This window comes from Pinus tabuliformis, chromosome 8, assembly GCF_031772625.1.
Source record: "Pinus tabuliformis cultivar Carrire ecotype Pingquan chromosome 8, CPIR1, whole genome shotgun sequence".
In the NCBI taxonomy this organism is placed as follows: Eukaryota; Viridiplantae; Streptophyta; class Pinopsida; order Pinales; family Pinaceae; genus Pinus; species Pinus tabuliformis.
The window spans coordinates 1,995,105,752-1,995,116,481 of NC_142294.1; the positions used below are offsets into that span (position 1 = coordinate 1,995,105,752).

Here is a 10,730-nt window from a genome sequence, read left to right on the forward strand (position 1 = left end):
CTCTCTTAAGCCAGAAAAGACGTGGTCTATTATCAGGCCAGTAGATTATCAGGGAGCAGCGGCTGCTGTTTATTTTGATAGGAATCGCCATCTCATCGACTTTCTTTATCCTTCAACCTGGTTTTTTGGCTTCTAATGTTAATGAAAATGGAAGGTTTGTGCCCAACAAACCTCATCGGGTTGTTTATGAGACTCCTATTTCTCGGTTTGCTCAGTATCATTCGGGTTCAATGGTGAATTCGGGGGCTAAAGTGTCCCTAGGTTTGAAGAGAAAGTCCCTGCGAGTTGTCGTGATGGGTGGAACTAGCTTTGTTGGCAGGCACCTGGTTGATAGGATCATGGCAAGAGGGGACAGTGTTATTGTTGTCGACAATTTCTTCACAGGAAGGAAGGAGAATGTTTTGCATCATTTTGGCAATCCGAGGTTTGAATGGATAAGGCATGATGTTGTGGAACCCTTATTGTTGGAGGTTGATCAGATCTACCATTTGGCTTGCCCCGCTTCCCTTGTGCATTACAAACACAATCCTGTGAAGACTATCAAAACTAATGATGTGGGAATCTTGAACATATCCAGACTTGCCAAGCGTGTTGGGGCACGTTTTTTGCTTACAAGTACTAGTGAGGTTTATGGAGATCCTCTTGAACATCCTCAAACTGAAGCTTACTGGGGCAATGCTAATCCCATCGGAGTCCGCAATTGCTATGATGAGGGTAAGAGAACAACCGAAACTCTGAATATGGATTATCACAGGGGAGCAAATGTTCAGGTTCGTATTGCTCGAATTTTCAATACATACGGTCCGCGAATGTGCTGTGATGATGGTCGAGTTGTAAGTAATTTTGTTGCTCAGGCTTTGCGCAAGGAGCCTTTGACAGTCTATGGAAATGGGAAACAGACACGGAGCTTCCAGTTCGTTTCTAATCTGGTTGAAGGCCTTATGCGACTTATGGAGGGTGAACATGTTGGTCCTTTCAATCTTGGGAATCCTGGGGAATTTACAATGTTAGAACTAGAACAGGTTGAAGAAGGAAAGGATGACTCTAACAGTGATTGGCACATTCCATTGCTAATGGAAGAAAACAGTGAGGAAGATGAAGAGAAGGGGTAGAAACAAGGAGAAGAAGTAACAAGAAATGTAATCAATAATGCAAGCCCATAAAAGGCTGAAATAGACAGATTTGAGGTAAGTCCCCTACCAAGGAGATCAAGTAGGAATACTCGAGTACCTTCTAAATTAAAAGACTATGCATTAATGTCAAAGTTTTTAAACATTGTAGAACTTGCAAATTATGAGGAAGCAAGTAAATGTGATGCATGGAGGTCTGCAATGTATGAGGAAATAGAATCAATAAACAGAAACCATACTCGGGATTTGGTTGAATTGCCTGAAGGTAAAACCTCCATAGGATGCAAATGGCTGTATAAACCAAAAATAAATGCAGATGGGAGTATAGAGAAACTTTAAGCTAGACTGGTAGCAAAGGGTTACTCACAGCAAGAGGGAATAGATTTCGATGACACCTTTGCTCCAGTAGCCAAATTAAACACTATTAGAATGCTAATTTCCTTAGCAATAAAACACAAATGGCAGCTACACTGGCTAGATGTTAAGTCTGCATTTCTGAATGGTGACTTGAAGGAAGAAATTTATTTAGTACAGCCTGAAGGTTTTGTGAAAAAGGGGCAGGAACATCTTGTGTGTAAATTGAAAAAGGTACTTTATGGTTTAAAACATGCATCCAGGTCGTGGTATGAGAAAATTGACTCATTTTTTTACAGCATGGCTTTCATAGGAGCTTGAATGATCCAAATCTGTATACCAAGTTTAATAAACAGAGGCAAATTATTTTGATTTCCTTGTATGTAGATGATATGATCATAATAGGGAATGCTAACAATCTGATCAAAGAAATCAGATGTCACAAGTGTATGAGATGGAAAGACTCTGAACAAACCTTTCTTACTCAAGGGAAGTATGCCAGAAGCTTTCTGGAAAGGCTCAGAATAGAGCAGTGCAGATCAACAGCAACACCATTACAACAGAACTTAAAGTTGAGCAGTGACGACGGTACTAAAGAGGTGGATGCAACCATGTACAGACAGCTAGTTGGCAGTTTGATATATCTAACTACAACTAGACCAGATTTGGCATATTCTGTTAGTGTGTTGAGCCAGTTCATGTCAAAACCACTCAAAAGTCACTGGGTCGCAGCAAAAGGTGTGTTGAGGTATATTAGTGGTACTAGTGATTATAGCATTTTGTACACTGACACTTCTGATGTTATTCTAGCAGTTTTTTCAGATTCTGATTGGGCAGGTAACTTGGATGATCGAAGATCTATCACATGTTACGCATTCAACATTGGATCCGGGGTCATAGCATGGAGCAGCGAAAAGCAGAGCACTGTAGCTCGGCTTCATCGAGAGAAACCACTGTCAAAAGAGATATGTGTTGAATATTGTAAAACTTGTGATAACATGGCTGATATTTTTACTAAGCCTCTTGGGCGTGTAAAGTTTGAATTGTTTAGAGGGATGTTAGGAGTTCAGGATAATCCTTTCTCCATTAAGGGGGGGAGTTGAAAATAATTAATATTATTTTGTATTAATGGAGAAATGGTTACACAAGTTGTAACGTATCTCCTTAGTTTAGGATTTGTTCCTAGAGTTTAGGAGTTTGGTTGCAACTTCCTGATCTCTAGTAATGTACTTAATGATGTAATTGCTCATTTGATGTAAGTAGAGTGTACGGAGAGAGTTCTCTTTGTTTGAGTGCAGTCTCCAGGTGCAGTACTCACCTGTGAGCTGCAACTCCTTCTTTTTCAATTCAAGTCTGATTTTTATCTGGAACAACCTGCCAGAGGATACTGCTGCCTGAAAACTGCCTAACCGATATGGCTTGAGGTGAAAGGCTGCCTTCGATTGATGGCGGTTCAAGGCTACCTGACTTTAGACTGCCTTTATGCTCTCCATCGACTTCAGTTTAGACTGCTGCATTGAGGTAATTTAGTTGCTAAATTGTTATTGATAAAAAGAAAATGATGGCAGAGCAATGAGTACAGTGTTCACATATTCATCTACCCTTGGGGCAGGGCTGGAGTTTTAAAAGAGAGGTATGCAGAACTGGAATTTCAAAAGAGACCCACCCCGCTTTACAGCGACAGTGAAAGATTTTGATGGCTGTGCAAATATTTTTAATTGTATTTAACCATAAATCACCCCGTAACAAACAATTTGCTAGTCAACTTCCATGGCTAATGTGGTTTACAAACAGTTTGCATCTCAGAGCATATTCATAAATATATATAAATCCGAGAAATCTTTTATATATATGCTATGGTCGTACATGTATGTATGAATATAAAGCTTTTCCTTATTTCTTTTTAACATTTTTAATGAAAGTCGGTAATTAAAAAAAGAAAATAAAGAACTAACTTTATTGAATAATGATGTGGAGGGGATAAGTGGTAGCTTTGATTCTGGGCTTTGCGGGGAGGATTTGCTTACACTATCAAAAGGTGTCATGTTTTTTTATGGTGGAAATAGATTCAAAGCCATCGCAAACTTTTGAAACACTCAAAATCTTGAAGTTTGACAGTAATGTGGATTTACAAAAATCCCTCCCTTATTTTGTCAAAATATTACCTATATTACATATGTTTCCATAAATTTTAGTACCAAAAACAATTTAGTTAAACCATTTCTTTCCATATTATAATTACCTCATTATTTCCATGATACCTCAAGGATTGTGATAAGAAACGCTCAATTTTTATTGCTCTTGCCACCATTAAACTATCTTCCTCTGGCTTAAACTACTTCTTTCCAAATTATAATTAACTTCTTCATATCACTTGATCTTGAATTCAAAATAAAGTTTCTCTTTCTACCTATCTTAAAAGTTGGGAAAGATTTATAAAAAATTAACACTGAAAACTTTTCTTTTATAATCAACTAATTAACCATATATAATGAATTAATTATTTGGTCACTCCTTGCAATAATATCAAATGCACTGAAATGGTTCACAGTTATGGTTCAAATTAATAGAGAGAAGTGCAAATTGCAATCTCATGTTTCAAGAAAATTAAGAAGAGTGGAAGTGTAAAGGTAAATGTACACATATGGAAATGGAAAATGACGGAAACCAATAAAATCTCATGTTATTGGGTCATAAATGTCTATCGTTTGATTTTGCTAAGGTCGAAATCAAACGGTGGACATATACAACCACAGTTCGTTTAGCATAGAAAATATGGCTCGCCGAAAATGACATGCGGATTTCATTAAAAAGTAATAAATAACGGTGAGATTCTAAATGGACGGAAATACATAAATTAGTACATGATACATCGATGGCAACTCTTATTTCTTACCCCATAGAAAAGTTAATGCAGTCTGACATGCTAGGGAATAGCAGTTTCCTTGCATTTATATTTCCCTCAAAATTGATTTTAGCACTTTAGCAGCAAGGAAACTCCTATTCCCCTTGCATGTCAGACTGCATTAAATGATGGTACAACAATGAGTACCAAGTTAATGTTTATCATAAATAACTCACATTTCGATCATGTGAACCGTCATTCCCATTATTTCGTTTACTTTAGTAAGTCTGGAATTTCAAATTTATTTGGCTTGTTATGCTATTTTGATGAAGATTATTTAAGTTTTATTTTAGTAAGTTGGGAATTTCAAATTTATTTGGCTTGTTAAGCATGAAGATTATTTAAGTTTTAAATAGATTTGTGATTCTCAATTTATTTTTTTGTTGTTATAAGAAAATTTTGTAAAACAATTGAGAAGTAAGTTTAAAGTTGTCATTTCTAGAAAAATAAAGTTTAATAACTTACTAGTTTGGTTCTATCGCACCAAAAATATATTGAGATTCAAATGATCCTGGAAAACCACAACAGTAATCCAATAAACAGAAAGTAGTTATGTAAATTAAAGAAGGGTAGCATCTAAGAATATAAATATCATAAATAATATTTTATTTTACTTCCAAATTTCATTTTCTTTTAAAAACTATAGAATAATATGACATATATGCTAAATCTTAAGTAATCAATATTTAAAAAAAAAATTAAAGTAAGCTCGGTTAAACTTATAATGGTTTATTTCACATATACTAATGTGATCGTCAAAATATGAAATATTTTTTTTGAACATTAAAAATGCAATTTAGTATCAGCCATACTAGTTTAGTTTCACTTAAAAATGGTGATGGTTCTTACTAGAGGAGAATGCAATTTAGGATTTACTAATTTCACTTACTAATAGCGAAGGTTCTTATTAGGAGATTATAGATGGAAAAAGATCAATTATTATTACCAAATATACAAATACAGTATATTTCTCATTTTAAGAAAAATGAATAAGAATCACTTTCAAAATTTTAAAATTGAAAACAAAATAAATAATTTATAAAATGTATATCAACATTATGCAATTATAGCACTATTCATCTTTCTCCACATTCTCTTTTTTATGTATATCAGGCTCATTACTTATTAGTAAATTATTCATTACAATTTTGTGACAGGCACCTAAATAATTGGGCGTCAGATTTAGGGTTTATTTTACCAGTCACTTTGGACTCTTCAGAATTTTTGTTCGAGGTCAAATATGTATAAAAAGAGAAGACCTGTGCCGCAGAATGTCAAACTCCAGGCCTGATTGGCCGTTATTATATTACCAATTGGATTTGCATACGCCACACGTACGTCGAACTGTTTTCTGATAAGAACCACTGAAGTGCAGAGTCTGTGGAAAAGCATACATGATTTCGTAAATAGAATCAGAGTGAACACGTTAAAAATGCAAAGGAAATTAGTAGTGACAGAATACACGCCTCTCGGTACAACTGCACACGGGCAAAAAAGCCTATTAAGAAGAATATTATAACGAGAAAAGGGCGAGTATATATTCCACGAATATCGTTGAAATTGTGAGTGCCTTCGACCAAAAAATCTGAGAGAATCGTAAGTGAAATATCCATACACGAATAGGAGGAGATTGGGCAGACAGCGTAGTTAAAATGGGTCACTTTTGTTGGTGGAGAATTAGGTTGGTGAGTTCAAAATGTTTATTAACATTATAAATTTGAATTGTAAAAATTATAATAAAATATTTTTTTTAATAAAATTGTTTTGTTACACGGGAATTGTTATTTAGAGGTGGGAAATTTTATTTCAATGGTTTTGGCGTTTATGAGAATTTTGGAACTGGATGTGATTATTATTTTTTCAATGGGCACTGCAATGGGAGATAAAGAAAGTTTTGGGAGTTTTTTTTTAATTGTTTTTTCTTTGGAGTCGAGACATAACATGAGCTTATGTTCAAACTTTGACACGAAGACAAAGCTTGTAGAGAAATATGTTGAATTGCCCACAAAACATGAGCCTATGTTGAAACCTTGGCACGAAGACAAATCTTATAGAGAAATAAGCTGAACCTATGTTGAAACCTTCGTAGGAAGAAAGGCCAAAGACATCCTTAACAATAACTAGAGAAACATGTAAGAGAACTCATAATAAAATTGACATTTTATATTATATAAAAGGGAGAAACTCTGAGAGAAAGACACCCAAAGAATATATTTATATATAAGAGAGATTGTATATTATATATTTATATATTTAAATAGATTTTAATTTTTGAATATTTTGATTATTATATAAATTATATAATTAAAAAATATTTTAAATTTTTTAAATTTTTGTATTATATAATATTACTTCTCTAGACTAACTGTTTCCACTTTTGGGGAAACCTCTAGCCGTTCCAAACATCCTTACCCAAGTTCCTAACTTTCGCACATTCGAGAAACTCATGCAACATAGTAAAAATGTAATGAAAAGAATTAAACATTGGTTTTCAAGTTTCATACGTGCAACACACATGATATAACACATTCAATTTTGCCTTTGAATAGACATTAGATTGTGGTTGACCAAAAATTTATGACGTTTATACATAATTTAATACTAAGAATTAGCACATGACGTGCATGATGTAATGGCTGGGGCGGATGGCTTTCACACCCCCCACCCAAGTTCGAATCCTGCGAGGTTGTAAAAAGTTGTAAAAATGAGAAGTTGTAATGAGTGGGTCCTATCAAAGCTTACAAAAAAAAAAAAAATACTAAGAATTCAATTTTTGTTAGTTTTTATTACTATTTAAATTTATTTATTTGTAAGGTGATTGGTTGAGGTTTTATTATGGGTTGTTTAATACATTCAATTTCTATTAGTTACTAATTTTTAGGTTTAGGTTTATTTCATTTTTATTTGATTTTTTCTTTTTCTTTTTCCTATTATTTCTATTTTTATGAATTATAATTTTTTTCACAAGATTTTCAATTTAAAATAACTTATTATTATATTAAAATATATTTTAATAAATTTAATTATAAATCATTATATATATTAACAAGGGCTATATAGTAGCTAGTACATGCGGCTTAGTTTAAATATAGCTTAATTAAACTAAAAAACAACAAACACAAAAACATAAAACAACTAATAAAATATTGTATTGTTGAATGCAAAATTAAGAAATATTATTAACTAACATATGATGATGATGGTGGTGGTGGTTAACATTCACTGAGACCAAACTTTGGTCTATTGGACTTAAAGAAACAAATTATTTAGTTTGATTTAAGATTTTATTCCTATGCTCAAAAAGCTTGGAGAGAAACCTCCCGAGCTCACTATAATTTTGACATTGTAAAAAGCTAGGAAGGTCAGTATTGCAACAAAGATTATGAAACTGAGATCTAATGTGATTGTAAGTGGGGCACTATAAGTGGAAGTGGTTTTCATCCCCGATGTTCATATTCTCATAGAGATGGCACATCATTTTCATCCATGGTATTTTAGGAACTGCCTAACGAATGTTTCACTATGGAGCCCATGAGAGCTCGTTCTAATCTTGGGTATATTAATTTTCTTCTTTGAGCTAGTTAAAACAGAGAGATACTTTATATACACTTTAATATATATGTTTATTATATGTGTGTGTTTTATTTTTTATTTTTTTTCTAAGTAAAGGCTACTTCTATATTAAAGGAAGATAAATATTTACATAGATTACATCATCCAAGGGGGCTGTGGCCACCCTCTAACAGTGACATCTGGGACAGACTTTCGAACCAGTGATACAAAAATACACAAAATTGTCCATATGAGTTTCTTGGACAACAGACAGTTTTGTGCTTGGAAAGCCGAAAAACAGACTCTATTAATTTGCTGCCTCTAACCTTTAACAAACAGCCACGATAAGACTGAGAACTAGATCTGAGCGAAACCGAACTTTTGACCAAAAAAGACATGAACAAGTATACAAAAAACCTTGAGAAACGCCTCCGAACAGGATCAGGTTAGGTGACTGGGCGACGTTGGCGGCTGCCTCTGCAGCGAACTGGGCGGATCAAGCCAAATGATTGACTCCTCACCATCCTGAAGTTGCCCCTCCGAACCCGGATGAACTGAATCCTGGCCCTCATTTCTGCCCTGAGCACGGTTGTTTATTGGCAGAATTTCTTGCACTGACTCTTCATGGGTTGAGTTCTCCTGATCCCGAGCTTGCTGAGGCTGGCCGATTTGTTCTGTGGCAGTCAGAGGGCGGGGCACACGATAAACTCTTCCTTGCATGTCCCCCAGAAGGATATCACTGCCCTGGAAACTTGCTGAAGCAGGGGAGGACCATGAGGGATTAACAGGTGCCGCTTCTGAAAGATAAACAGAGAAATTGACAATTACATCCGATTGAAGGATCCTTCTGGGAATTCTGAGGCGGAATTGCTGATAGGAATCCGGCAGCATCAGAAATTCCTCCTCAGAGCTGGAAGACGAGGGGGGGATTGCTGCCATGGGAGCGATTGGATGCGGCTCCTCCTCTTCATTCACATTTCGAACCCCTGAACGACCGCCTCGACGAGGCACTCCTCTGCGACGCATCACGGCTCCCAGTTTAAGCGATTTGAGACTCTGCTCTATTGCCTGGAGACAACACTGCAGAGAATTTTCTTGCCCACCTCCCGCGTCAAACAACATTCTCTGGACATTGCAGGTCTGGGCAGTGCTGTTATATAACCAAGACTTTGCAATCACCGTATGCCGCGGACGTGACTCCATTACACCAGAGCTCCTCGAGACCAGAGCAGGCTCGTTCGGCTTGAATGCACCCTCTACCGTGTTCTGCATCTCCTTAATTCCGTTTGCCTTGAGCATTGAATATATCCATGTCTTCATCGCTGGCTTGTCCTGGCTTGTTGCCTCGGCCTTTCCACAGGTGTTGAGGCGCGGGCTTGCCTTGATGGCTCGTAAGGACACCCGCATCCGGGTGCATTTCCTCAAATTGAGCTATGTCCTGAGAGATTAGCTCTCTGAGCTGATCCCTTTGTACTCTGGAAGGTAAGCTGTCTAGTGTTCCTTCAAAGTGATTGCTTTTTGCCTCCACTCCAAAGTTGGCCAGTAGATCCGCCAGCCTATTCCCTTCTCTTTTGGTGTGCTTAAACGTAATGGCTTGGTTCTTAGAGAGCCAGTGATTAAGTGACTCTAATCTGTGAGCCATCCTCCAGCTGCTACTTACTTTGTGGACTGGAGATCCATTTTGAAGTTTTATGGCCATTCTTATCAAGATCTGCGAGTCTCCTTCAATGATGAGGGGGAAGAGTTTATTCCTGTGTGCTAGAATGAGTCCTCTCCAGAGTCCTTCCAGTTCCGCTGAGTTATTAGTGTCCCAGCCTATTGATCCCATAAAAACAGCAATAGGATTACCATCATGATCCCTGAAAGCTCCCCCGTAGCCTGCTTGTCCTGGGTTTCCTTTGGAAGCCCCATCGAAGTTTAGTTTAATCATGTCGATAGGCGGAGGGGTCCAGGCTCTTACTTCCTGATTGAGGCAAAGGGGCCTGCTGCTGATGTTTGAGTTGAAGTTTATCCTCATTTGCCAATTGTCCCAGACCGCTTTTTCGTTTGGTAGGGAGGGAAAGTCTTCAGGATGCCAGTCTTTGAGAGAAAGGGTCTCCATTATGTTTTGATGTAAAGTAGTCCACAGTTTGTCTGGCGGCATTGATTTGTCTTTGAAAATTCTCCGATTGCGTTCTTTCCATATATTCCACATCAAAAGCCCTGGAATGAGTTGCCATAATGCTGTGAGAAGAGAGCTTTGATATGGGGTTTGGCCTCCTTTGTTGATGGTTCCCTTGAGGTCGTTCTGTTCTCTTCTTTCATTTTGGCAACGGAAAGCAATCTTTTCCCACAGAATTTTGCCTACTGAGCAGTTCTGCATGAGATGAAGTGCTGTCTCTTCCTCCTGTCTACACATGTGACATATGGATGGCCCTGCAAAACTTCTTTTTCTTAGGTTGTCCCATGTTAAGATTCTGTTGTGGCAGAGTAGCCATATAAAAGTTGAAACTTTTGGCCAGTTTGTTTTGTGCCATACTTTATCCCATAAGCTATTTTTATTTATCTGATCTTGAATGATGATATTATAGGCTTCTTTGGTGGTAAAAATGCCTTTTTCTCCATAGCCCCAGCGTAATATGTCCGCTTCCTCTGAATTATTTATTTGCCTCTTTTGTAATTCAGCTTCTAATTGTTGCTGAGCCTGTTCTGAGCTATGCGGTAGGAGCTGGTTGGCTTCTTTCCATTTACGATGGTTCTGTCCGGTTGCCTCTGCCCAGAAGTCTCTGACCTTTGCCTGCTGTATTATC

The 10,730-nt window shown here is 36.9% G+C and overlaps 1 pseudogene; it reads left to right on the forward strand.

Moving 5' to 3' along the window:
• The first annotated feature begins 215 nt into the window (after nucleotides 1–215).
• Nucleotides 216–1,112, forward strand: LOC149244452 (UDP-glucuronic acid decarboxylase 2 pseudogene; annotated as a pseudogene).
• Nucleotides 1,113–10,730: the final 9,618 nt, after the last annotated feature.